Here is a 25376-nt window from a genome sequence, read left to right as displayed (position 1 = left end):
GTTTGCAGTAGGCTAAAGTCTGTGCGGTGTGTTCACATGCAACTTTTTTTGTCTGACGCGAGGCGACATCTCCGTCGGCTTTCGTCGCCGCTAGTTCTTTAAAATCGGCTTTGTGTGTCAAGGCCTTTATAAAGACAGTCCCTGCTGCCACCTACTGGCGAAGAAATATCCAACTAATTAAATTTAGCTAATGCAATGTCAGAAGTGGAAATGTCAGGCTGACTCACTAAATATTAGAATCAAAATTTTAAGTCGATTCATTTCAATTAATTGGTCAAAACACTCTGAATCAGTTCATGATTCTGTTTGAATCAAACACCTCGCTAGTTTGGAGTGGTTTCTCCCTGCATAAAACAGGTAGCGCATGCAACAAATAGAGCAAAACGTTCCAACCAAACCTGCAGCATATTAATACATCATCACAGAGCTGATTGGCTAAATACCAAGCTAGAATGTGCACAGTGCCAAAACACAGTCTTCTTTATTTAATTGTTGATCCCTTTATTGTTTTGAATTTATCATATCCACATTATTATACTTTAAAGAAATATCTAAGGATGCCAAACTTAAGTGAAACTACATTCTCTATTTAATTTACATTTTGTTATTGTTTATTACAGGACAGTTCAAAACCCTTCACTTGCTATTGAGTGCTGAGAAAGGCGCCAAATACCGGTAAAAATGTAAGTCTGTTCCATTGTTTTAAAAGGTGTACACACATACACATACAAAAATTGGTAAAGCATCTAGGCCTACTACAATATTATGAAATATTTAGCGATTAATTATTTTAAAATGAATGCTAGTCATACATATTAATTTTATACATTTTTTTTTCTTTTTTTTTGCCACATGGTAGTTTGGCACAAGCTAAATGGGTTACGCTAACCAGCCAAACTTTGACTCTTTGTATGGAACACAAAAGAAGACATTAAACGTGTTGTTGTATAGCTACACCACAGGGGGATCTCACACACCTTTCATCGCAGGTTTTTTGACACCACTGCATTTGTTCCAATTTGCAGGGGTTCTATTAAACTAAAAATGTATTTTAGTACAATACTAGGCATAATGATTGATACTGTTCAAAGTGGCCAATTTGCCATCTGTTGCCATCAAAAATTCTGAAAATTAATGATCGCTAAAAAATACAGGAGTCACTAAGCTGTTGTCTTAAAGTGAATGTGTGTGCATTGCTTGTCCCAGGTATTGGCATACTGGAGTAATGTCTTGCAAAATCCATTACCTAAGAAATCTAACGTTTTCCAAAAGTACTCCGTTTATAATGTTGGTATTTTAAGTACTGTATTTGCAAGTTTAGCTGAACGAGACTCTGGATATTATGTTTACATGTGAATGTAGGAGTTCAGATGGATTTACAATGGGTTTACAACTAGCCTTATCCAGACTGTTATAAGCATATTCACTTGCAATATAAGCCAAATGATTGTTTTGAATTTAGGCAGAATTGAAAACTTTGGTTGCCTGGAGTGAGATTTTGATGACATGGCTAAATCAATGACATGTCCCTATTTGAGGTTTTGAGATAATTTGAGTTATCCATAAATTTGTTTTTAATTTAAGCTTAATAATGGAAATTACCCAAATACTTAAGCCTAATGTTGTACAAGATGAAGATTTTAGAAACTGTCCTTATGAACTTTTCTGTGATACATTCAAAGAAAAGAGCTTACTTCCACATCGCAAAATTAGGTGGATATACAATTATGCATAACAAAGGAAAGCATCTATTTTTCTTTCGAATTTTGTGCTTTAGACCAGTCAAGAACATCTGTGGTAGAACAAACAAGTCAAGAGCTGGTCGGAAAATTCAATGAAGAGATTTAGCGATTATTTTGTGTTAGTTCAGTAGTGTGAGTGTGAGGCAGAGCCTGAAAATTGGTCTTACACCAAATTCATAAGGGTTGAAATCATAATTTAGATCAGCTTGAGTTTTAATCTTGATCCATTGTTGAACTTGTTTGTACTGGTTTAGTTCTGGCCACGATTTCAAACATATTTGATACTTTGAGTCGATTTTAAAACACTTTTTTTTTTCATTTGTCATACTCCTCCTAGTGAGGAGGCGCACATTTCTATGCAAGATGTATTTGTTTTGTTTTTTTCAGAATGACTGGAAAGTCTGGTAGTGTGTGATACTTAATCGTTTAGTGTATCATGTCCAGTGTTTTTTCCTGTCACTATAAAGTTAGCAATTTTTTGTATTATGTGTAGTGTTTTTAAAATGTGTTCAGATTTTAAAAGTCATGTCGTGTATTCCAGCCTTAGAGCAGATTATTATTATTTTTTTTACTTGTTAAGAAAAATTATGTTCACAGCAACATCTGATGATGACCTGCTGGATTTTTTAACAGGCATATTCTGTTCATCGTGATATTCAGAGTCCCACAGCAAGCCATTGAGGGATGATTATGTACTAAAACAAATCTGCCTGTATCCACACTTAACTCATCAGTGGTGAAACATTTCTATGCAATATGTTTTTTTTTTTTTTTTTTTCAGAATGACTGGAAAGTCTGGTAGTGTGTGATTCTTAATCGTTTAGTGTATCATGTCCAGTGTTTTTTCCTGTCTCTATAAAGTTAGCAATTTTTTGTATTATGTGTAGTGTTTTTAAAATATGTTCAGATTTTAAAAGTCATGTCGTGTATTCCAGCCTTAGAGCAGATTATTATAATTTTTTTTACTTGTTAAGAAAAATTATGTTCACAGCAACATCTGATGATGACCTGCTGGATTTTTTAACAGGCATATTCTGTTCATCGTGATATTCAGAGTCCCACAGCAAGCCATTGAGGGATGATTATGTACTAAAACAAATCTGCCTGTATCCACACTTAACTCATCAGTGGTGAACAACACGCTGGTCAGATGTTACAGTGACCTTTGACCTCGAACACTCAACAACAACAACAACAAAATTTTCCTTCTGCAGTGACTGAACTTTCTGCAAGCCTCAAACTCAGAGAGAAAAAAACGAATAAATGCTTTTAAAATAATGATGGGGTGGCTATATATACCATTCTTGCACATATTCAAACACACACAAGCGGTTTTGCATATTGACAACTTCTGTCATAAAGGCTCTAAAATCATCAACCTTTTTATTTTTAGGTCTGCAAAATGTATTCATCAACATTCGCCTGCAAACCAAGAACATGCTAAAAATAAATCATTTTCTCTTTCGTTTTGTATTCAAAAGCAAAGACTTCAGTCAGAAAGGCAATTAAAAGGAACAAGCTCTTTTGCTTTTACAGCTGCATAGGGTAATTTGGCAGAAACCTTGACTTACAGCAGTTCTTCTCTTCTGCTCTCTTGTTACTAAGCAGATAGCCTTTAATTATGTTTAAATGAGTCTCGACACCAAAATTGTTGACATTAAATGTGACACATGTAGAATTGTAATCCTACATATAAGTGTGTTTTTATGATAGCAGTAACTGTAAATCAAATGTAAGCTGGCTAATTCAGCCCCAATTACTAGCGTAAATGAGATAAATGTGTATTCCTCTTATCAGTTAAAATGTAGTCTGATTTCTATTATTTATTTTCATTTTTAATTCAGTTATTTTAACTTTTTTAATTTAGTGTTTTTAATGCTTTAAAGAGCAATTTTAGATTGTAATGTTTTAATGGTCTACTGATAACCATTAAAAGATACAGCTGTCATAAAACCAGAGAGAAAAATCTTCGTTCATCTTTGGAATACAAATTAAGATGTTTTTGATGGAATCTGAGAGCTGTCTGACCCTGCATAGACAGCAACGCAACTGAAATGTTCCCAGGTCCAGAAACGTAGCAAGGAGATCGGTAAAATAATCCATGTGACATCAGTGGTTCAACCGCAATTATACGAAGCTACGAGAATACTTTTTGTGCGCAAAAGAAAAAAACCCCGACTTTATTCAACAATTAGTCTCCTCCACATCACCCTGGTGCCATTTTAGAGAATATCCACTGGATGTAAACAGCGTATGCTGTTCTGTGTCAGCTGCGTCACGCCGGATCTGTTTCCTGCATTGTTGTGATTTGATCTGAACGGAAACAGCATATCCATGTTTTTTTAAGATTTATTTGTGCCTTTTTTATTAGTATAGGACAGTATATTAGACAGAAAGCAAAGTGGGAGACAGGATCAGGAAAGGTCCTTGAGCCGGGACTCGAACTCGGGATGCCCAAAGGGCAATGGCGCTGTATGTCAGTACGCTGCCCACGAGGATATTAGCGCTGATGTGAGCATGCTGCAAATGTTTTAATGAATCTTTGCAAATCGCTGGAAGAGAGGGGTGGGGTAAGCAGAGCTCATTATCATTTAAAGGGACATGCAACAAAATGGGTCGCTGTGAACAGAGCTGTTTTGACATGGCAAAATGGGTGTTGTTTTACACTACTATTGAGAAATTTTAACCAAAGTATTTTATAGACTTTTCATGAAGACCCTAAAGAATCATATCAACTTGTGGAAAATGGGCATCTGATGTCCCCTTTAAAAAAAAGAATAAGTATAATAGACTTACATAAAATGCATACATATCAGTTGTCACTCTACATCTTTCAACAATATGTCTTATGAAATTTGCTTAGTTTTATGATCAAAGCTCTGAGGTTTTTTTATTGTGGTGGAAAAACATATAATGTAATGTAATGCAGTACAGTGATGACTGAGATGAACAAATAAACGTACCGTGTATCATTTTTGATACACAAATTTGATCATGTTTGTTCTGATAATCAAGTAAACATAAGTTTGGTAAGTATTCATCTTAAATAATTGCTAACTATATAAATGCTATGAAGTTTACTTTATAAAAATCAGTAAAGATTGCACAGCACAAAGACATGCATGACGACCGAAAGGGGGCGGTTTTAGATGATTCTCAAAGGTCTTTTACTTTCTAAAAAGTAACAACTATCAATCAAATGACAGAAGGCATGTAATAGATTGTGTACAACATGTTTTTCAGAAAAGGTCTGATCATGTTGATAATTTAGAGAACTTCAACTACTTTATCAAATATGATACAGTAGACTGTATGGGGTTAGAGAAAGGATGGAGCAAGATGGTCAAGTAGTTGATTAGTGAGGTCTAGATGTTTTTAAACATTGATTTTATTCATTTGCTTTATTTTAGCTTTAATATTTTTAGCTGAAGGCACTTGAAAGATGATAAATTTAGAGATCTCATAAAAACTTCTTGGAGAGAGTTTTTGGCTATGAAAACCAAGGTTCTGATAGAAATCCACTGCCTTCAACAAGTTTCAAGACAGTTACAGTCTGACTTTAATTTGCCTACTATGAGCAGCAATATAATACAGATTATTAATCCATAATTTATGGATTATTATAGATTATTCATTTGTACACATGCAGATAGATGTGTTTGGCCACTTTATTGCGTCTCGCAAAGACTTCAGTATACTTTTCTAGTTTTGTAGCATCCCAGATGAATTTAAAATGGACATGGCTGACTGATATGCAAACCTAATTACACAAGGCTTCCTTAAAACTGACTTGACAACTACTCGTTCAAATAACCAGTTTGTGAAGTTTTGCACTTTCTTAATATATGAACAGTAAAAAAAATTTGCTAAAATTTACGTCTTAACTAATCACGTTGAAACATGAACACATGAAAACATGGCACTATTACATTTAGTCACAGATGCGAATAGCAATAAGAACTGGTTGGGATCATCTATTTACAGTAGTGTTTTAAAGACCAGTTGAAATGACTGGGCAGCTCAGATATTTTTTTTTTCTTGTGTTCACACATTTCCTTTTGGAACAGGAAGTTGGGATGAGACATATTAAAGGACTCATGCTGCCTTTTAATATTAGAAAAGTAGCCTTTAGTTTAAGTCACAGCTTAGCTATTGCTAGTCAGTCTCAGGTGGTATTGGAGGAGGGGCATTCTCATTCTAGAGAGCTTTTGATTGGACAAAAATATGTTTAGTACAGGATGAGTCATCAATATTTGTGCTCTGTTTTTCCCTTATAAGAGAGACTGTCATTTTTGAATGGGTTTCTGTAAAAATACACTGTAGACAATGTTTTAGCATACATATTACCTCAATCCTCAACAACTCTGTCTGATTTCATGGGATATTTTAGCTTTGAGACAGATCCCTATTCTACAAGTTAAGCTCAAAGCACATTCGACCCTCAAACTTTTTAATGTTGCTGAATGTTAATCTTTCTTTGATACACCAAGTTAATGAGTAGTTCAGTGACTAACTCAAAGTGGAGCAGTATGTGTGACTCTGCTTTCATGCTGTTTTATACAACATCCCAATGCAGATGAGCTCAGTACACTAAGAGGAGCAGACTGAGAGATTAATCATCTTCGGCCTATAAAAGCTTGTCACCACGGCATGTACTGGCAGCATGAATCTTATTGATTGGCTCGTGAAACAGCGCTGGGTGAGCAGTATAGTTCAGTCATTGCTTCTGAAGGAGACCCAATGAAGACATCATCCCCACAGGCTTAGAAAACAATCACATTCCACAAATATAGATATTTCTTGAATCGCTATCAATGGATTTGTTGTGATAGCTTACTGTTGGAGAGGAGAGGCAGGAATGTGTTATATGCTGACTGCTGAAACAATGGGTAAAGGAATATTGGTGGAATCATATCCAGGGTTTATTCGGATGTATGCAGCAGCATCAAGTATTTTTTTCCAGTGGGCTGGATGTCGACACTAAATGTATAGACAGCTGCTAATCAGTTAAAAATGTTTAATTTGATTAATTACATGATATAGTGATTACATTAATTGTAGCAAATTATCAATATTTGCTAAGAAAAGACTTTAAATTATCTTAAATTAATGTGGCAGATGAAAATATAAATAAACTATTATATAAATAATCTAAACTAAATATATAAGTAAATATATAAATAAACTTAAAATATTAAATAAACTTAGCAAAGCTGCATTTATTTAATAAACATTTAAAAAATAATAATAATACATTTTAAAATGTAATTTATTTCAGTGACGTAAAGCTGAGTTTTCTGTATCATTACTCTGATTTGTGTTTTCTATCTATTTAACTGTTTTCAACATTTATAATAATAATAACAACCATTAATAATAATTGAGTGCTAATAATAATTAATAATAATTGAGCAACAAATCAGGTATTTCTCTATCATTGAACACAAGTCTGTCTGGCCTACATTCCACAGCAATCGAGTTTGTCAGTCTGGTAGACTAGTAAGCCATTCACACAGTTCTACTCACGTTCTTGTATCTGCAGTACTATCCAATTATTGGTCCATGTAGACCGTCTTTTGAGAATTTTTGGGCAAGGTATGAATAAATAATGCAGCCTACAATTGTTTTTATATTTATTTTGTGCACAGAAAAGGTCAGGAGCTGTCAGATTTGAAAAGTTGAGCGGAGGAAGCTGTCTAGTCTGCTCTTTTCAAGAGTAAGTGCAATAGGCGCCAAGAAAGTTATTCCTTGTGGATAAATTATCCTTCTTTAGCAACATGCAAGTGAATTATTAAAGGGGTCATATGATGCGATTTAAATTTTTCCTTTCTCTTTGGAGTGTTACAAGCTCTTGGTGCATAAAGAAGATCTGTAAAGTTGCAAAGACTAAAGTCTCAAATCCAAAGAGATATTCTTTATAAAAGTTAAGTTACCATCACGCCATCCTAAAATGCTCATTCTAACCACCGTGGACGAAGCGGAGTCCAGCCCAGGGTCGTCACATGTGGTTGCCGCAAGCCCGCCGGCCGCTCCTTCGTCGAATCCGCCGTCTGTTCCTCACTCTAGCCCGCCGGCCTCTGTTCACTCAAGCCTGCCGTGTGTGACGCTGTGTGTTTCATTGTGAAAGTGAATAACTTGTTCAAGGGCAAAAATACCAACCTGGTGGATGTAGTATATCCAAAAATGTATTTCTATTACATATATATTGTGTACACTATTTAGAAGTCAGTGCAACTTTAGATGAATCTTGATTTACTTTGCACGTTTTAAGCACAAATACATGCATATGCTCAGTTAGTGAAAGAAAACCAATGTGATGTCTGTAGGTCGTGGAGATGGATGCGGTACTCTGAGTTCCCAGCAAAGTACCGCCACATGAATAAATTATACAGATTTATACAGATTACTTCTTCCTATCTTTAGTGTGCAAGTGATACGGCGTGGCAAGTCTGGTCCCATACAGCGAGTGGTGTTTGGTGTTGTTGCAAATCATAGTTATTGGTTCATTCCACGAAATCGGTGCCTTTTGCTTCCCTAAGAAATACTCAAACATAGATTTAATATAACAACAAGTAAATGTGTAATTGAAAGACATAACAATACAATGTATGCTTTCATCAGTATTACATAACAAATCAATTAAATATTATTTAAAATCATTTAAATAGCATTTATGCTATGTTGCAAATCATAGTTATTGGTTCATTCCACGAAATCGGTGCCTTTTGCTTCCCTAAGAAATACTCAAACATAGATTTAATATAACAACAAGTAAATGTGTAATTTAAAGACATAACAATACAATGTATGCTTTCATCAGTATTACATAACAAATCAATTAAATATTATTTAAAATCATTTAAATAGCATTTATGCTGGTAAGGGTAAGGTTTTTGGCCTGTCCCTCACTATGATTTTTCTTTTCCAGCAGAACTTTTAATTTGCAAAATGAAGGCAAAATGATATAAAAATCACATTTGCATATTGTTCTAAACACATTGTTAAGCAATGTTTTTGGCAAAAGTATACATTTGTTCTATAAAATATAAATAATTGTATTGGTGTCCCTGATTTCATGTCAGCCCTGTTACTCTCATCAAAAAGTCCTTGTAAAATAATGTACATTCAAGTGACATCACTTCTAGGAGGTTATATCATCTCTCAACCAGGATTCATACAATTAAAACGCAAGCATGTTTCTCTCTCACTTCTGTAATCTTCTATTTTTGATGATTTATGAGGCTTGACTGAAGGGGGCCACCATGCAATGTCAATCCTGTTACCGTTTTTAAAATGTAAATTTAAACAATTATTTAATATAATCAATATCTACGAGTAAAATCCTTTCAAAGTGTACAATATGTGCTTTTGTGAACTTGACTATTAGCTAGCAACTAGCACATTTGTTTGAAATCATCAAACCTGTTACTGTCAACCTGTTATTTTTTAGAGTAACAGGTTTTGACATGTGGGTACAGGGATGACATAGATTAGGTTTGACCCTGTTTTTAAAGATTGTCTGTGTAAAATTCAAACATTTTAAAGGTCTCACTATGTATATTATTGAGCTAATGCCTATTTCATTCAGTGGCATATGAGTTCTAATTAAACTATAGTATCTAGAAATGCTTGTGTCGGTAACAGGGTTGACAAAAATACCAAAACATGAGGTAGAAAAATAGTCATAAAATAAAAACAATTACATCGCCTGGGATGGCACAATACAATTTCTTGTTATCTTAAGATTTCTTTATTTCATGGATATTAAAAACATATTGATTAAACTTTTATTTTTCACTTTTTCCAAGTGGAAAGGGCACCGATTTCATGGAATGACCCTTCTGCTAATGAACGCTTATCTTGTGTGAAAAGCTTTTGTGTCAGAAGTTGAATGAATGAATGTGTGAAAATGCCTAGAGAGAATTGGAGTATACTGTTATTTTAGAATACAGCTATAGAAGCAGATGTAGAGCAACTAGAGAACTGTTATATTGTTACGTTTAAGGCTGATTTAGTTGATGTTGGTATCGAGACATCCTGGCATGGTCAACTGATGGAATGCATGTAATTCTGAAAGTATTGCTTATAAAAATAAACCTGCTATTGGTCTTACATTGGTCTTATTATAAATTATAAAAGAGTTTATTTGGTAATTTAGACACATTTCATTTGTAAATCAAAAAGAAAAATATGAGAGATAAAGAAACAAGATTCTGCACCAACAGACAGCTACCCCTCAATCTGATCGTCTAGCAGTATTGTTGCAAAATGCTGGCACATAAAAAGACTGGGAAAAACCAATGACGACAACCAAAAAACAACAGTTATTCAAATAACAGATGCTTTTGTCCAAGGTGATTTACAAAGGAGAAAAACCACACACACCCACAAGCATTTATTAGTGAAGTTAAGCATTGAAGTTTTTGCAGTTTCTTCCAATATGTTACCTTTTCTTTTCTCTTTTCTTTTTTTTTTAATTGGGGAAAAATTAAATCTGGTCTTTTGTGAAACTTAAAAATTTTTTTGTGAAACTGTTTGTTGTTAAAATACATAAAACATTTATGTAGAACACAAAAGGAAATGGATGAGAGGATGTTTGCAACCATCAACCTCCAAAAGCAGATAACGAACAAAAAAATCAAAGGGATTTGCACTATATAAGCCTTCTGACATCATATGATGGCTTTGTGTGAGGGAAAGACTGTTGTTCCCTATCTGTCAGTCACTATGAGTTATGTCGTGAAGACATTAGGGGCTTCACTTGGGAGCCCCAATCATCTCTGGCTTTAACAGAAAACGCCAATGACATTTGGCTAGTGGATGTTGGATACCTGAGACACTCCTTGTGCATACGGATATAAATAGGCGACAGGTGCATCCACTCTTCAGATTTTTGCTTCGGAGCCGAGTGGATGAACGTGTTGATCTCCTCAGAGCCATTCATTATCTGGCTAGAAGCTGTTCTGGATGGCATGATGGTGCGAACCCTGTCTGCAGCGATTCCCCTGGGCACTTCAACTAAAAGAGCAGATTTCCTAAAAGAGCAAATCATGGACGGAATCCGTTCATTTATTAGATGCTGTTCCGTCCGTGTCTTCTTGGTTGCGGTCGTTACTTGTCTTCTGAGGACGGACACGATCGTTGTCTTCAGTGTCTGGGCATCCAACGCGCTGAATCTGCGTTTGTGGATGACTCATGTGCCTGTTGTGGGCGTATGAGCATGGCTTCACTGCGATCCCACCTCTCTTTTTTAAAAAGAGTGGCACCCTCTGCCGCTACGCGTCCCGGTGTTTCTAGCTCAAGCAGAGGACCGCCGGCTGGCGCTCTGGGAGATCTGTGGGTTACAGTAAGAGCTTCTCTGCCGGCTGAGTCCCCACGGACCTCTTACTCCTCACGCAGCAACGATCCAGTTCAATTCCTGAGTGATTTCGCTGGTCCGCCTCGTGGGCCTACCAGCATTTCATTCGGTGCGCCCCCGGAAGATCAGATTTCGATCGCAGCATCGGGGATGGGCTATCGTCCTCTGAGGATGAAGGTTTGGTGGGGCTGCCCCCCTTGGGTGTTGTGGCCGCCGCCGAATCGAACCCAGAGTTGACGGCCATGCTTGCACGGGCAGCTGTGAGCATCGGGCTGGAGGTCAACACAACCGCGATCTGCTCCGGTGCCTTTCTTCGCGGAGGTGCATGAGGAGCTGACAAAGTCGTGGACGGCCCCATTACGGCCATAAGCCGCTCGTCTCCCTCCTCCGTCCTCACTACCTTTGATGTAGGGGCTGCCAGGGGGTACACGGACATTCAGGAGGAGAGAGTGGTTGCGGTGCACCTGTTCCCGCAAAACACCGCCACTTGGAGGAATCGTCCACGTCTCCCATCCAAAGCCTGTAAGCTGACAGCTGCTTTTATGGCCAAAGCTTACGGTGCTGCGGGCCAGGCCGCCTCTGCCTTGCATGCCATGGCTATCCTGCATGTCCACCAAGCCAAGGCACTGAAACAAATGCACGAGGGTAGCACCGACCGCACCGGTTGATGCAGGTTCTGCACTCGGTGACTGACAAAGCCCTCGACAGTGTCGCCGAACAGCCCAGCCTGGGAGATGGGAGCGTGCTTTGTCGACGTCCTTCATCTCTGCCAGGTTGAGCCAGAGATGGTGCTCTTGACCCACCAGAGTGGACATCACCTTCCCGAGGGACCGCTCCGTGACATTCGTCGCCCGGAGATGCTCCCATCTCCCATGATGGGCAGTTCGGCGACACTGTCGAGGGCTTTGCCCTGCAGTTCTCAGCAGTGCAGAAGCAGACCGTGTCGATACAGTGCATCTTGCCCCGGCGTGAAGCACCACCAGCCACAGCTGCCCCACAGGCCAGGCCTCAGTCTCCTTTTCGCTGTGGGCACCCTCCTGCATCCTCCAGAGCAGCTCAGCCCCACGTCGAATTGACACCTAGGCACCTAAGTCGTCCAGGAAGATGACAAAGCGGCCCTGACGTGGGCAATCCAGAGATGTGGGAATCTGCTCTTTTCTAGGAGATGGCGAAGATAGCGCCGCTCCTTCCCCCGGAGGAGGGCCGGGTGGAGAATCTTCTGTTTCATTTTGTTTCTGTTCTTGAGCCAGCGGTAACCACATAATCAAAAATAGAGCAAATTCCTTTTCCTCCGGGTTCTCAGGCTCTCAGGCTGACAGTATGCGACACACTGCCTCCTCACTCTCGCCTGCGAAGCCCCTTCTTGCCAGCAGCCAAGAGACTGTGGTTGGGAGATGCGATGCTTCTCCACACATCTCTGGCCAGTTCCCCCGGGGACTTAGGGAGTTCTGCGAGGATGAATCAGAACGTGATACCTTCTGTACCATCCAGCTCTACTCCCCTCCGCTGCACCACCGCGGGTACATCGATTGTTCCTTTGGGGTCACTTGTACGGTGTCTGGGGGCGTGGCTTGCACTGCCCAGCCCATCTCGCTGGCTCATTCACACAATTCGACTCGGTTATGCGATTCAGTTCGCTAGGTGACCTCCCAAGTTCAGCGACGTTCTCGAGACTACGGTGGCAGTCCGAGACGCACCTGTCTTGCGAGAGTAGATTGCTGTGCCCTGCCCTGGTTCCTTTCTTCCCGGAGGTGCATGAGGATCTGATGAAGTCGTGGACGGCCCCTTTTTTCGGCCAGAAGCCACTCGTCTGCCTTCATCCTCACTACCCTCTCGGGGCGGCTAGGGGGTACGTTGACATTCCCCAGGCGGAATTGCAGTGTGCCCGCAAAACACCGCCACTTGGAGGAATCGTCCACGTCTCCCATCCAAAGCCTGTAAGCTGACAGCTGCTTTTATGGCCAAAGCTTACGGTGCTGCGGGCCAGGCCGCCTCTGCCTTGCATGCCATGGCTATCCTGCATGTCCACCAAGCCAAGGCACTGAAACAAATGCACGAGGGTAGCACCGACCGCACCGGTTGATGCAGGTTCTGCACTCGGTGACTGACAAAGCCCTCGACAGTGTCGCCGAACAGCCCAGCCTGGGAGATGGGAGCGTGCTTTGTCGACGTCCTTCATCTCTGCCAGGTTGAGCCAGAGATGGTGCTCTTGACCCACCAGAGTGGACATCACCTTCCCGAGGGACCGCTCCGTGACATTCGTCGCCCGGAGATGCTCCCATCTCCCATGATGGGCAGTTCGGCGACACTGTCGAGGGCTTTGCCCTGCAGTTCTCAGCAGTGCAGAAGCAGACCGTGTCGATACAGTGCATCTTGCCCCGGCGTGAAGCACCACCAGCCACAGCTGCCCCACAGGCCAGGCCTCAGTCTCCTTTTCGCTGTGGGCACCCTCCTGCATCCTCCAGAGCAGCTCAGCCCCACGTCGAATTGACACCTAGGCACCTAAGTCGTCCAGGAAGATGACAAAGCGGCCCTGACGTGGGCAATCCAGAGATGTGGGAATCTGCTCTTTTCTAGGAGATGGCGAAGATAGCGCCGCTCCTTCCCCCGGAGGAGGGCCGGGTGGAGAATCTTCTGTTTCATTTTGTTTCTGTTCTTGAGCCAGCGGTAACCACATAATCAAAAATAGAGCAAATTCCTTTTCCTCCGGGTTCTCAGGCTCTCAGGCTGACAGTATGCGACACACTGCCTCCTCACTCTCGCCTGCGAAGCCCCTTCTTGCCAGCAGCCAAGAGACTGCGGTTGGGAGATGCGATGCTTCTCCACACATCTCTGGCCAGTTCCCCCGGGGACTTAGGGAGTTCTGCGAGGATGAATCAGAACGTGATACCTTCTGTACCATCCAGCTCTACTCCCCTCCGCTGCACCACCGCGGGTACATCGATTGTTCCTTTGGTGTCACTTGTACGGTGTCTGGGGGCGTGGCTTGCACTGCCCAGCCCATCTCGCTGGCTCATTCACACAATTCGACTCGGTTATGCGATTCAGTTCGCTAGGTGACCTCCCAAGTTCAGCGACGTTCTCGAGACTACGGTGGCAGTCCGAGACGCACCTGTCTTGCGAGAGTAGATTGCTGTCCACCTGGCAAAGGATGCAATCGAGTCGGTCCCTCCAGTCGAGATGAGGCAGGGGTTTTACAGCCCCTACCTCATTGTACCAAAGAAAGGCTGTGGCCTTCGCTCAATCCTGGATCTGCGAGTCTTGAATTGGGCCCTTCACAAGCTCCTATTCAAGATGCTGACACAGAAGCACTTTATCAGATGCATCCAACCCCAGGATTAGTTTGCAGTAGTTGACCTGAAGGACGCTTACTTTTATGCCTCGATTCTCCCTCGACACAGACCATTTCTACAGTTTGCGTTTGAGGGTCGGGCATGGCAGTACAGGGCGCCATTGCCCCGTTATGGGAAGTGGGCATCAGGATCCTCAACTATCTCAACAACTGGCTCATAATGGCCTGGTCACCAGAGCAGTTGTGCGATCACAGGGACCTGGTGCTCCAGCACCTCAGCCAGTTGGGGCTTCAGGTCAACTGGGAAAAGAGTAAACTCTCCTCTGTGCAGAGGATATCTTTTCTCGGTGTGGAGTTGAACTCTCTGAGTATGACTGCACATCTCACGAACGAGCACCCAATCAGTGCTGGACTGCCTGAGTTCCTTCAGAGGCAGGATGGTGGTTCCGCTGAAACAAGTTCAGAGGCTCCTGGGACATATGGCATCCGCAGCCACAGTCACGCCGCTCGGATTGCTTCATATGAGATCACTTCAGCATTGGTTACACTCCCAAGTCCCGAGATGGGCAAGGCGCCGCAGTACATATCGTGTGACCATCACACCGATGTGTCGCTGCTCTTTCAGCCGCTCGTCGGATCTTGCTTTTCTACGGGTTGGGGTGCCCTTAGAACAAGTGTCCCGGCATTTTGTCATCACAACAGATGCCTCCAGTACAGGCTGAATGGCGACTCCATCCCGAGACGATCCGGCTGATCTGGAGTCAATTCGGGGAAGCCTAGGTAGACCTGTTTGCTTCCCACGAGTCCACGGACGCTCTGGCACAGAGCTGGCCTCGGGTTCTATGCAAGTATGCGTTTCCCCCAGTGAGCCTGCTCACACAGACACCGTGCAAGGTCAGGGAGGATGAGGAACAGGTCCTGCTGGTTGCGCCATACTGGCCCACCCAGATCCTCCTCGCGACAGCCCCTCCCTGTGGCACCCACGTCCAGATCTGTGGAACCTCCATGTGTGGCTCCTGGATGGGACACGGCGGACTTGAGTGGTCTGCCGCAAGCAGTGGTGGACACCATCACTCAGGCTAGAGCTCCCTCGACGAGGCAAGCCTATGTACTGAAGAGGAGTCTGTTTGCAAACTGGTGTTCTTCTCGCCGAGAAGACCCCCGGAGATGCACGATCGGAGTAGTGCTTTCTTTCCTGCAAGAAAGGTTGGAGCGTAAGTTGTCACCCTCCACCTTGAAAGTGTATGTGGCTGCTATCGCAGCACATCACAATGCAATGGACGGCCAGTCCCTGGGAAAGCACAATCTCATCCTCAGGTTCCTGATGGGTGCCAGAAGGTTAAATCCTCCTAGGCCACCCCGCGTTGAGCCAGTTTCTTCCCATGTGTTGGTTAACAGGTAAGTGGCGGGAAGAGCTGGCCGGGGTCATGCTTGCTGCGCCATTCCCCCTCACCCGGGGATGCGAGCACCTTTTTCCTCCTCCCCGGACGGCAAACCCTGGTCTAGTATCCTCCAGCAACCCCGGCAGTCAGACGGGGGCGGAGCAGTCTCACGCCAAGCCCAGTATTGGTGTTAGCTTGCCCGGATCTCCGGTCAGCCCCTGTACTGGGCTAGGTGTCTATATGGGTTGATTCCCTGCAGACAATCCCATATGTGTATTCTTCCACAGTAAGGTTCCCCTCTCGGTGGGCCTGTGTCTTCCCTTTGACAGATCATTCTGTCAGTCTCTTCTGGCAGTCGTTCCATCCCTACTCTTAAGGTGAGACCTGCCTCAGAGACCCATTCCATATGTAGTACTGCCCCAGGCCTGAGTCATTCCATTCAGTGCCTCCACATGATAGCTCCCTGCAGGTAGGATGTGGTCTCCGTAGCGCCCTTCTCTGGAAGGCTCGCTTCCCCACCGCTACTGCCGAGCTGTAACAACAAAAAGGAAAGACTTGAAGCAAATCAATCCGTGTATCATTCGATCATTCGTTTTTTGATTTAATATTGAAAGTAGAAAAATTTGAAAACGGCTCCTTTTCGTATTTTCGTATTTTTCCAAAACTCGAAAAACGAGAATTCAGCTTAAATTTTCGTTTTGCTGCAGTTGTACGGATTAATAACCCATTTTATTGCAACTACATTTCATATTTTTCTCATCAAACAGAATAATGAATAGCTCGACACAGCTCATACAGGGGCAGAGTCTAGACAGTTCTTTCTTCTGTGTAGACCAGCGGTTCTTAAAGTGATAGGGGGTCCGCAAAATAATTTGCTATAGCCTAAAGTATTTCCAGACTGTAAAGTGTTTTTTTTTATCATGATACATAGGCCTACTGTGATTTATTTCAAAGTGACTTATATGATGCATTTAACGTCAAATATTCTAAATGAAGCCTTTAAAAGACGAGTATTCCCTGTGGTTCATGTTTGTGGCATGCGCCAGAAAGATGCTCAAGGAGATTGAGACGCGCTAAAGCAGCGCATTCTGTTGTTCTCTTTATTTTTCAATGATGCATTTAACGTCAAATAATCTAAATGAAGCTTTTTAAAAGACAAGTATTCCCTGTGGTTCATGTTTGTGGCATGCGCCAGAAAGATGCTCAAGGAGATTGAGACGCGCTAAAGCAGCGCATTCTGTTGTTCTCTTTATTTTTCAAAGGCATGACATTTTGTAGTTATTTTGAACGTAACGTTACACAATTAAAAATATAAATTTGAAGTGAATGTAAACTGCTTTAAATATGACTGCTGCTTATTTCCTGTGCACTTCAATACTGATCTGTGCTTGACTGTAGTCGCGTCTGTCTGCTTATTGAGTTTATTTAACCCATCGCAATTTATTGGAACTGTGTGAACTAGAGTGACTACTCACCTTAATGTTGTTCTAAAGGCTTATTATTTAATAACACAAAAAAGTCCTGCTCGCGCATGTCAATTTAATGGCAGAGAATGGTGACATTAGTTGTTGTTTTTTTAAGCGGATGCATATCTGTCGTAAAATAATCCTTTGCATCTCGTGGCGTATTCCAAGCATTCTGAAGGTATACTGAGAGTTTGGTGAGAAACAAACCGAAATGGCAAGTTATTATATTTTATAAAAATCTTGCGTTGCAGTGCGCAGCAGCTCACGCAGCGCACAAGTGCATATCCTTTTGAGATATCAATTATAATCAATTTTAATAAAACACAAGACTACATTATATAACTCTAACAGTAGGCTATTTAATATCTTTTGTTCTCCGGTTGTCAGTCAAAATGACAGTTCTTGCGTGAACATAGGCCTGTATATACCCAAGCCAATTTATTATTCTTTCCTTTTTGTCTTAGTGTTTAAAATGTATTTTGAAACAAATTAATTAAGTAATTTCTTAATTAAACAAACAAACAGACTTAATGGGTGAGCAGGGTAGGCTATGACAGCTGTCATATCATACCCTGCCATGCCCAGCTGATGCAAAGAATATAATTTATATCTACACAGAAGAAAGCCCTGTCTAGACTCTGCCCAGGTTTGACAAAAAAAGATTAAATGTAGTTGCAATAAATGTGTTAAGAACCCTTACAACTGCAGCAGTGGAGGACTATTATTCTGCTGCGTGATACTGCAGAATAACTGATAACGGCACCAATCAGCAGAAAGGGGCGTTTAATTCCCACTCACATGTAGAAATCGAATATTCAAGCTGTTTATTAATTTTTCCACCCATGAACGAAAAACGAAAATTTAAGCTGAATTTTCGTTTTTTCGTTTTTTGGAAAAAAAACAAAAAAACGAAAAACGAGCCGTTTTCTAATTTTTCTACTTTCAATATTAAATCAAAAAACGAATGATCGAATGATACACGGATTCAAATCTTTCATTGAAGGTCGAAATCCCTTCCGTTAAGACATTTCTGTGGTGTAAGGAACAGCGGCTTGGCTTTCACCAGCAGCGCTATACTCCCCTCTGGTCCCTGCGGGTACCAAGGGCAGCTAATTTGCACTGGGGCGGTGGGAAGGTTACGACCTTTGTGTGGCATTTGTCTGACACGTGGCTGCTTGTCAACATTTGCGATGCCATAGGGTTGTAACGGGGTTCAGGTTGTGGTGCTTTCCATGTACCCCTAATGTCGTCACGACATAACTCTCGGTTATGTACGTAACCCTCGTTCCCTGATGGAGGGAACGGAGACGTTATATCCCCATGCCACAACCTCGAACCATTGCTGGCGGCCAGGGACAAGTTATCGGCTACTCAGCCTAAAACCTGAAGAGTGGATGCATCTGTCACCTATTTATACCCGTATGCAAAGGGAGTGGCTCAGGTATGCAAAATCCACTAGCCAAATTTCATTGGCGTTTTCTCTTAAAGTCAGAGATGATTGGGGCTCCCAAGTGAATCTTCTAATGTCGTCACAACATACCGTCTCCATTTACTCCATCAGGGAACGAGGGTTTCGTATGTAACCAAGACATTATTCACTTGTAATCTTGCTCTCCACTTGTCAGTATGTGTCAGTAGTTGATACTAATACAAACATTTCACGGATCTAGAACCAGTTTCGGTACCATAGAAAAAACTGGAACTATTTAACATTAAGAATAAATAAATAAAATCTGTCTGTCTGTCTCACTGAAGCTGACAATCACTACAGTTCAGCCTGAGCTTTGAACTCTTGAGAAAAATCTTATTTTAATTTAAAAAAATTTTTTTACACTGAACCATAAATAGCTCATTTACATTGTGTTTTATAAACTGATTCTTTATAAAATAAGCAAATTGACCTGATACCAAAACTGCAGAAAGGCTGGTATCGTTACATTTTCATAATTTTTTGTATCGACTTGGTACCAAAGTACTGATATTTTGACAACACTACTCTCCACCCTTTTAAAACTCAGTGCAACATCTGTGTTTACATAAGAGCAGTGAGCATATTTGGGTCATATAACTGTGCACAAACTTCAGTGCTTCATTGATGTATCATTAGTGCAGCTTATTTGAATAGTGTGAAAGTCAGCAAGATTCTCTGAGAACCACTGCTGTAAGCTATATGTTATTTTATATGATCTGGCTTTGGATTTCGAGAGCACTGTGTAAAGTTTGACATAATATGTTGCTGATCTGAGCAGAATGAGGAACATAATGTAACCTATATAAGGAAAATGGAGGGACTTGCAACACTAATGTTTGATGTGATATGAATTGCCTGTCTTGAGATACCATCTGTAAATAGTGTAAACATACACATTTATGTAATCGGAGAGCAGGAAAAAATTGTTCTTGCATAGATCTGTTCACCAAAAGTCTCTTTGACCAAGTCTAAGATTATGAATAGAGATGAAAATGAGCATTTGCACATAAATTGGAATGTTTTACAGCAACCTTTTCAAACTTTTAATGAATAGTCCAATGCAATAAAAAAAAAGATTTTACAGGAGCAAATTTCCATATTTGCTCCATTGCATCATACTGTAGCTGTCAAAATATAAAGTGTCTGGAGAGGCTAAGACTATTGGTTATGTTCAAAGTGCAGAAAATTAGAGCTGTACGTGGTGTTTGCAAAGCACATAAGAAATTGTACCCTGGTAAGACACGCTCTGTCTCCCACGATGGAAATCCATAAAATCCATTTAAAAAATCACAAGTATCTCCATCATGGGGTGTAAGCGGTGTAATCTCTCTCCTGTCATGCTGGCAAGTTTCAACTCAGGTTTGACTCCCTGTTGACATGAGATGAGGAAAGGTTTGCATGTGACTTTTTCTTTTCTTTTCTTTTTTTCTCGAGAGACAGTTATTTGTGAAATCAGTGTTCCCACCTGCAGAAAAAAGAAAAGAAAAGAAAAGGGTTTTCTGGAGTGTGCCAACATTTTCGTTCTTTTTTTTCCTTCAAATTTTAAAAGCTCAAAGAACGTATACTATGTATTTATTTAATAAAAACAACTAAGTGACCCTAAACCAAGTTTTATTCAGAGTAACCAAAATTATCTTCATTATGCAATACCTTGTGCAATCCCATGTTCTTTGCAATTAAATATACCATATTTTACATTTATATTAAATGCAATTAATATTTTTGACCCACTTAAATAGAATTTCTTCATGTGTAATTTCAAATTTACTTCTTTTGCTTTTAAATAATATGGTTGAAGTATACTGCTGAATGTACAAATATTTAATCGTAAACTAAATACACTTGAATGTCATACTATCACATAAATTCAGTTGCTTTGGATAAAAGTGTCTGCTAAATGTAAAGTACTATGATTTATTATTTTAGTCAACAAATCAAAATAAGTATAAGAAAAAAGAAAAGAAAAGAAAAGGGTTTTCTGGAGTGTGCCAACATTTTCGTTCTTTTTTTTCCTTCAAATTTTAAAAGCTCAAAGAACGTATACTATGTATTTATTTAATAAAAACAACTAAGTGACCCTAAACCAAGTTTTATTCAGAGTAACCAAAATTATCTTCATTATGCAATACCTTGTGCAATCCCATGTTCTTTGCAATTAAATATACCATATTTTACATTTATATTAAATGCAATTAATATTTTTGACCCACTTAAATAGAATTTCTTCATGTGTAATTTCAAATTTACTTCTTTTGCTTTTAAATAATATGGTTGAAGTATACTGCTGAATGTACAAATATTTAATCGTAAACTAAATACACTTGAATGTCATACTATCACATAAATTCAGTTGCTTTGGATTAAAGTGTCTGCTAAATGTAAAGTACTATGATTTATTATTTTAGTCAACAAATCAAAATAAGTATCATTTTTTAAAGCATGACAAACAATTATTAAAACAGTGTTTTAAAATGTGCTTTTAAGTAAAACTTTTAATTTGACATTGTTACAGAGTACCTAAGTGAAGATTTGTCTGTGATCACCATTAATCAAATGCAGTAACTGCAAAAATAAATCTCTCATCAGAGACCCAGTGCTTTTTTTCCTGCAAAAAAAAAAGTGATTAAAATCAGCAGGGCCTATTATTAAATCATTATGAAATGCCTTACCCTTGGAAATTCATAGGCCACTTCTGCTGAGAGTAGCACATCCAGCCTGCCACATTCTGTAGTTTCAGTTCAATCTGATGGCTCAGACTCGGATCCATATTACAGGGACTGCCAACACAATATTGCAGTCAATCTATCAAATGTTTACATTAATAGAGCTGATAAAGTTATAGCAATGGCAGCAATTAATTAACTATGATGCATACAAAACTGTCTGTAATATTTCAATAGCTTTCCTTGTTCTGCTCATTACTAAGATGTCTCAGTAGCTCAGCATTCAAATTCTTGCTTTTAAATGAAAGAAATTCCCTGTACAACTAAATTAATGACTATATTTTACCTGATGCTATGAAGGCCCTTTAAATTGTATGAATTCTTTCAAAGGGAAAGTTTGCCCCAAAAAATAAAATTGTCATCATTTATTCACCCTGAAGTTGCTCCAAACCTGTATGAATTTCTTTTAGCTGTTAAACACAAAAGAAGATATTTAAAAAAATATGGGTAACCAAATAGTCGACGGCAGCCATTCACTTCCATGGTGTGGAAAAAACAAATAGTATGGCTACTGTCAACTCTTTGGTTACCAACATACTTCAGAATATCTTCTCTGTTCAGCAGAAGAAGAAAAATTCAGTTTGTACAACTTAATGGTTAGTAAATCATGACAGAATTTTCATTTTTGAGTGAACTATCCCTTTAATATTTGTTTTATATAACAAAGTTCAAAGTTTGAAAATGTTCAACTCTAATCTGATTGATAAGCACAGAGTCAACAAAAAATAAAATTGGATTTCTTAATATATGTTCTTGGTCTTATTGCCAATGCACTGAAAACATTATAACAAGTCAGAAAACACAATGACAAATCTGAAAACAAAATAACAAGTCAGAAAACACAAAGACAATGAAATGAGACATACAGCTCGCTGCTTGCAGCTCGTCAGGAAAGTGAGTGAAACACACACACAAACACACATTTTTTAAAATCAAATAATACGTCATTATTAGTGGTTCACTTCCGTGATTTGGTACGATTGCGTTCATATCAGCAGCGAACTCGGGTAAAAAGACTGTTCAACTCTTAATATTTTGTATTTATATTCTCCCCTTTAAATTCTCTCTGCCCCACAAAAATCCCAATTTAACACACCTCTGCCTGTTTTTTTTGCATTCCCATTTGCTCAAATAGTAAAATAAAATTATTAAACTTATTAAAGAGAGAGAGAGAGAGAGAGAGAGAGACTGAACGGCAGTCAGAAGAGTCAAATTTATTTATTCTATGTCAAATTTACCTTCACTCCCATACACTGTATTAGAAACACCCTCCCATTAGCATTAACTAGTTTTTTGTAATCTGATCCGAAGGTAATGTAAGTACAGTGCTGTAATTGTACATGAATATATATATATAGCAAAACGAGCACACACCTCTGGGGTATCAAAGATGCGTTTCACATGCATCAAGTTGGTAATGTGCCAGGTGTATTTAGTGAAAGAGCCCAGAGGCAAAGCGTCATTACGCACAAAAGCTAAAAACGCACAAATTACAAAATATTAAAACTAGGTGTAACAATATTTGTAATCAGATTAGACTGTTAGGACATTATTAATATAAGGTTAGATACTAATGGATACAGATATTACTCACTGGTGGTGTAGTTGGGTAGTCTTCTCTTCTTTGAGCCCAATGATAAATGCTGCTGTAAGGCATTGAAGAAAGCCTGTGGGATGTGGAACACCAGCGGCTCTGGCTTTCCTGTTTACATAATATCCTTCAGTATCAAATCTGATCTGAACAAAAGAAAACTATATATATATATACTGTATATAGTGCTATTCTCACACCAACGGCGCTGTCTCAAACTATACCTCTTCCGGTTTGTCTGATTTGTCGAGTTTTCTGACTTGTTATTTTGCGTTCGGATTTGTCGTTGTGTTTTCTGACTTGTTATAATGTTTTCGGAATTGTTTTTGTGTTTTCTTCTTCTTTGTTATTTAGTTTTTTCAGATTTGCATTTGCGTTTGTAATTTGTTATTTCGTTTTCAGAATTGTGATTTGTTTTGCACTTCTCTCTCCACCGTACAGTAGTCCATCTCTTGACTGGAAACTGTTCAAAATGCAGCAGCTAGATTTTGATGGGTGTAAAAAACTGGAACATATCACCCTATCTTAGTCTCACTACACTGTTTTCTGGTTTGTTATATAATTGATTTGTATTAGTATACAAATCTTTGAATTGTCTTGCACAGCCCTATCCTTCGGATCTCATGACTGAATATCAATTTGGATTAATGCTGAGATCCACTAGTCAAAAGCTATTAAAAATTCCATGGTCTAAACTAAATCAAAGAGGGGACCCTTCATTTGCTGTACCAGTGCCTAAACTTAGAATAGCTTGCCGCCACTGCTGTATATGAATTTAAACCACAGCTTTAAAGATACTTGTTTTCTATGGTTTTAACCACTGACTGTCTGTTTTATGTCTTACAGTGGTGTGATTTGAGCTACTAATTACGTGAAGCACATTGGTCAACGTGTGGTTTTAGTTGTGCTACCCAAATAAAGTGACATTGACAATGTGTGTCAATATACTGAATCCATTAGATCTTAAAGTGACAGCAGCCTAATATATGGCACCTTCTGCTGTCTAATTTGTCTATCAAACATCACAATACAAAGACAAAATCAGTCACTGCTCTTGACTGAATCACTGAATCACTTTTAAATTAGCATGAGAACCGAGGAACCATCCGGCAGCTTCCAGTTTCCATCATTTTGACCTTTTTCTAGAAAATTAGGAGCTTTTTTATATTAAAGTGACATGCAAATGCTGACAATTATAAAATACAATGAAAGAATACCAACCAAACATCAGATGACAGCCAAAAAAAAAAAAAGTTCCTCAGGTACACAGATACTTTCAATTTGACTCAGTGTCATGGTCTTGCTGCGCCAGAGAACAGGCAGGACGACGAGGATGCAGGATACAAGAACACTTTAATAAATTCACAATAGGAGCACTCGCACAGGGTAACATTCACAATAACCGACCAACCAGAATACCAGAGACAGGAACTAATATAGGGCAGATAACTAGGGGCAGACAGGTCAGCACAATGAGGTGATTAACTAATAATTAGTACGGGCTAAACCAACAAAAGGGGAAGAAACCACAATAAACAGTCCACAGAGGTGTTACATTACTCCCCCCTCCCGGAAGGTGCGTCCTCGCACCGTAGAAACAGAGGGAGGGGCGGATGGGGACTAGGAGGAGGACAAAGCAGTGGATGTGAGATGGTGACAGGGGAAGGCAAAGGGCTGGCAGGCAGACCAGACAGGTGGAGGTTCCGGCGGAGGATGGACTTCCAGGAGGAGGACAGCTAACAGAGTTCAGGGAGGTGACGATGGAGGGAGGAGCCAGGGAGACGACAGGAGGGAACCGGAGCAGGAGGAGGAGCCAGGTGGGACCCAGGCCACAGCCATAATAGCGGCCCACGGTGGAGTCAACGGAGAGAGGAGCCATGGAGAAGGAGTGTCCACCGACTCCAGGGGGCCGACCAACGGCGGCGGAGCAGGTGGTGGAGGAACCTGAGGCGGAGAGCCAATGAGCCAGGGGGATGCCGAGGATCCGGAGGGCCAGGGTGGAGCCGAGGGCTTTGGCGACCAAGGCGGAGGCGGAGATCCGGAGCAACTGAGGACCAAGGTGGAGCTGGTGGGAGGAAGGAGCCCAACGGAGCTGGTGGGAGAGAGCGACAAGTTGCAGCCAGAGGAGTGGAGCCCAGAGGCTATGGCGGGTCGACACCCGACCAAGGCGGAGCCGGAGGGATGAGGGAGCCCGGCAGGGCTGATGGATCAATGGGTGACGGTGGAGGCGAGGGAGCAAGGAGCCGAGGTGGAGCCACTGGGTCTTCGGGCCGAGGCGGAGTCCGGGCCTCGGAGGCTGGAGGCTGGAGGTGAGGGAAACTCCAACCCCGGCGACGCTGGAGGATGGCAGT

General features: G+C 40.6%; 1 protein-coding gene across 1 annotated transcript in view; it reads left to right on the top strand.

Moving 5' to 3' along the window:
* Positions 1 to 624: 624 nt before the first annotated feature.
* The window catches only part of LOC107593505 (protocadherin-15), a gene marked incomplete at its 3' end in the record, with an annotated part of 149335 nt that continues 124583 nt past the window's right edge, over positions 625 to 25376 (top strand). The window contains exon 1 of the mRNA XM_016283242.1: positions 625 to 683. The remainder of the gene's footprint in view (positions 684 to 25376) is intronic.

Source organism: Sinocyclocheilus grahami, unplaced genomic scaffold (genome assembly GCF_001515645.1).
Source record: "Sinocyclocheilus grahami isolate Dianchi unplaced genomic scaffold, SAMN03320097.WGS_v1.1 scaffold172.1, whole genome shotgun sequence".
Classification (NCBI taxonomy): Eukaryota; Metazoa; Chordata; class Actinopteri; order Cypriniformes; family Cyprinidae; genus Sinocyclocheilus; species Sinocyclocheilus grahami.
This window is presented reverse-complemented; position numbering and strand designations above follow the sequence as displayed.